The sequence below is a fragment of the Nicotiana tomentosiformis genome, chromosome 8 (assembly GCF_000390325.3).
Source record: "Nicotiana tomentosiformis chromosome 8, ASM39032v3, whole genome shotgun sequence".
Taxonomy (NCBI): domain Eukaryota; kingdom Viridiplantae; phylum Streptophyta; class Magnoliopsida; order Solanales; family Solanaceae; genus Nicotiana; species Nicotiana tomentosiformis.
The window spans coordinates 18,329,752-18,333,435 of NC_090819.1; positions in this window are offsets into that span (position 1 = coordinate 18,329,752).

The following is a 3,684-nucleotide window of genomic DNA, read 5'->3' on the forward strand; positions in this document are numbered from 1 at the left end:
AGTATATTCTAGAGCCCATAACGCTAAAAAAATCCTTAAGGTATCTGAGGATCCTCCGAACTATGAGAAATGTTAAACTTGGCAGTTTCAACTTTAGGAACTTTATTAAGGATACATCTTTATTTTTTATCATCTTTGCCAATTTAGGTGTCTGAGACCTCTAAAGCTTCAGTTTCTTTCCATACTTCTCTTGTCTATCCATTATATTCATTAAGATCTAATTTTTTCCTTTTACATGAAGGTAAGTAACTTTGTGACGACTCTATTCTATAGTTATAATAGTGAACTAGTGTTATTTTCTAAAATGTAGTCTATTACATATCTTAGGAGTATGAAAGCCCCTTGTGGCGGTACAATAACCCTTTTTATTGGCCTTTCTATTAGTGCTGTCACTTTCCTTTATTGGGAGACGATTAATTGTTCACTGGCAACACATGCGTCTTTGAACCTCTAGCCAAATTCTATTATTGGATGATTGGTCCTAGCCAAACCGGAACAAGATAAAAGGTGACATATTGAGTTATCTGGCCCTACTCGCCACACACGTAAGGAAGAATAAGAAGAAAACTAAGACACATCCTATCACGCCTTCACAGAATCACGATTATGGGAATGGCCGGCTTCATAACCATAATTGAGATTCTACTACCGACATGTGCTCCATTAGTAACAAGAATAACCTAGGGCTCTAATACCAATTTTGTCACGACCCAATTTAAGATCATGACCGATGCTTGGGAGCAAGTTCCCCCAAGTAAGCCTCATCGGTATTTTACAGAAAATCGGACAGAGTTTTCCCTAATTTAGGACTATCCAAAAGTTTTTCTGTCTCATAAACAAATAACAACCGTCCCATATTCACCTAAATCAATCACAATCTTCACCAACAAACCAAAAAATGAGTATTTACCAATATTACCAACCTTATCAACATAATAATACTAAACTCATCTCAAACATATGGAAAGAAGTACAATACTAGTAACTAGTCCAATATAACGAATGAATGCTCATGACACTAATAAAAATGACTATGGAGCGACTCTAAGAGTTCATAAGAAAAGAAGATAACAAATAAATAAACTCTTTGCCCACGCGAACAAGTGCGGGGCTCACCATGAACTATCAAATTGTGTACTCTAATTAACAAAATTCTCGCTCGCGTCAACTGCTGTCTCTGTAAAAAAACAAATATCGGGGAGTGAGTCGCTAGCTCAGTGAGTAATAACACTTAACCACAACCGTTTTTAATTGGGGACAAGTCAGAAAGCATGCATGTTTAATAATAATCAGAAACTATCATAAAAATAAAATGCCCTCTCAAAAACGGTAAATATAATCAGTCTATTCATATACTTCCTGTGACAGAAATCAATTTAACAAATCAATAATAAATACGGTAGACACTGTCTCATAGCAAATCTTTATGTTTGGGAGATTTCCAAGAAAGGATCATGTATTTTGTATCACTGTGTGGACCCTTTCATAAAAGGAGTCAAATATAACTTGTAGGTCCCTACTAGAGGGAAAACTGTAACTGTATGCTAGTTCTACCTTTCCACTAGCGAGAGCTATAACCGTAATCGGTAATCTATAAATACAAGGTGCACCAGGTCTAACGAACCCGCTGTTAGCTACGGGATCCTTCAAAGTCTCCTCTCATTTATACTTTTTCTTGTAACCAGTAAATATTCATAAGAAATCATTTTCAAAATAATAAAGGGCATATCAATTCTTATCAAATCATGTAAATCCATTTCAGTAATAGTAACCATATATCAAGTAACAGTAAAACATGTCTAGTAATAGTAAGAACATTTTAAATAATAGTAAACATCTCCAGTAAACTGTTCAGTACCATATCAAGTAAAGGACTTGTCCCACGTGCAATTTCAAACATTCGGTAACATATTTTATTTTCAAAATAACGTATAAACCATGCAGGGTATGAAAACATAAATTGTGATAAGATTATTACTCATAGTACTCGTGTCAAATACCAAACTCGTCACCTCGAGCGATCCGAACAACTTCCTCCGATCAATCTATAATCACGTCATATCAATCTCGTGTCAATTTTCTAGTTTAAACTAATTCATAACTAATTTGAAATATATATTAACCCTCAGAGGTTCATGTTTGACCATAATTTGCTGAATTGTATTTACCTATACTATGAGTAATTCAACTAATCCATAATCAATAACTTTTTAGCCTATTCATATAATATACCCGCTTAATTCATGAAAAAGCTTATGGATTTCTCTCAGTTCCCTAACCTCCTCTTCTAACTCAGAATCAAATCCCACATTATATTTACTTAGTCTCGCGAGGAATTATGTATATAAACTACTATTGTTTCAGAAAGAAGAAAAATATATGTAATTACATGGGGCTTATCGCTGAGACTAAAGATTATATGCCAATGATTTGAATTGAAACAGTATTTTGCACGAGGCAACACCAGAAAACTTTTTTCCCTTTTCGTTTTTTTTTCCCGTTGTGCGTTAGCCAAAAGGGGATTTCCTCTTATTTTTCAACCCCTTTTAGCTTCTGTTTTTCTTAGCCGCAGCTTGCTTTCCCCTTTTTTCCTTTTCTTTTAGTTCCTGTGGGCTTTGCCCCTTCTTTTAATTTAACTAGGTTTCTTCTTTTTGTTTTGTTTTATTAGTTTGTTCCCCTTCTTTTTTTTCTTTCTTTGGACTTAAATTATTTTTTTAAATGTCCAATATGTCCTCACTTAAAATATTGGGGTATTACAGTATTTATATAAATTAGAACGAAAGGAGTACAAAATATGCATCCCTTGTGACAAAGAAGTAGCATATGTCTTAGATACTCATGATTAATTTGACCTATCATACTGGATCTAATAGTGCAATTTAAGGTAGGGGGCCTTTTGTTTTTCCTGAATTTGAGAAGATGGATTGATGGATGCTAGCAGCACTAGATCTCCGTATATCTCCAGTTTCCCGGGAGCACTGGCAACAAACATTGTCAACAGATAATACAGTATGAGACTATTAGTTGTAATAACAGCTAGTGGCTTTTGCCTTTTGGCCCCAAACATATTGATGGTGCCTACGTGCCTAAGGGTTCCTATCACTCCTCTAAATGTGGGCTTCTTGTTTCCATTCTCTACCGACGATATGTCAATTGCAAGAGTCAGAAATTTTATTAAGAATGGTTAAAATATAAATAAGTAAATCCTAGAAAAGTCAACGGGATCAATAATATATATATGCATAAAAATAAAAAATAGTATTTTACTTAGTTATACAATAAATGTTTTTGATAAAAAGGTATTAATTGATGCCCCTTAAATGTATGTAGCTCCGTCATTGACTACAACGTAAGATTTTTGTGCATGTTTCGCTCGAATGTCACAAGTGATTGGCAATCTCTCAATTGGCTTCATTTGCTATTATTTTTGGGTTTGAAATCAAGGATGGGTAAATATCCTTCTTTCCTTTCGGATTCAAGTTTTAAAAATAAATTTCTTTTTAATAGAAGCGCTAAAAAGCTCCAATAGTTAATCTTTTTTCGACGCAAATCCAACTAGACCAATGAATTTCGTACATTGAATGCTTGAAACAAAAGAAAGAAGTATAAGCAAAGTAATATTTATATAAACTTTTGTATAATTAGTTGAACGTTTAATTACTCCAATCCTTCCTGCTGAAGAGA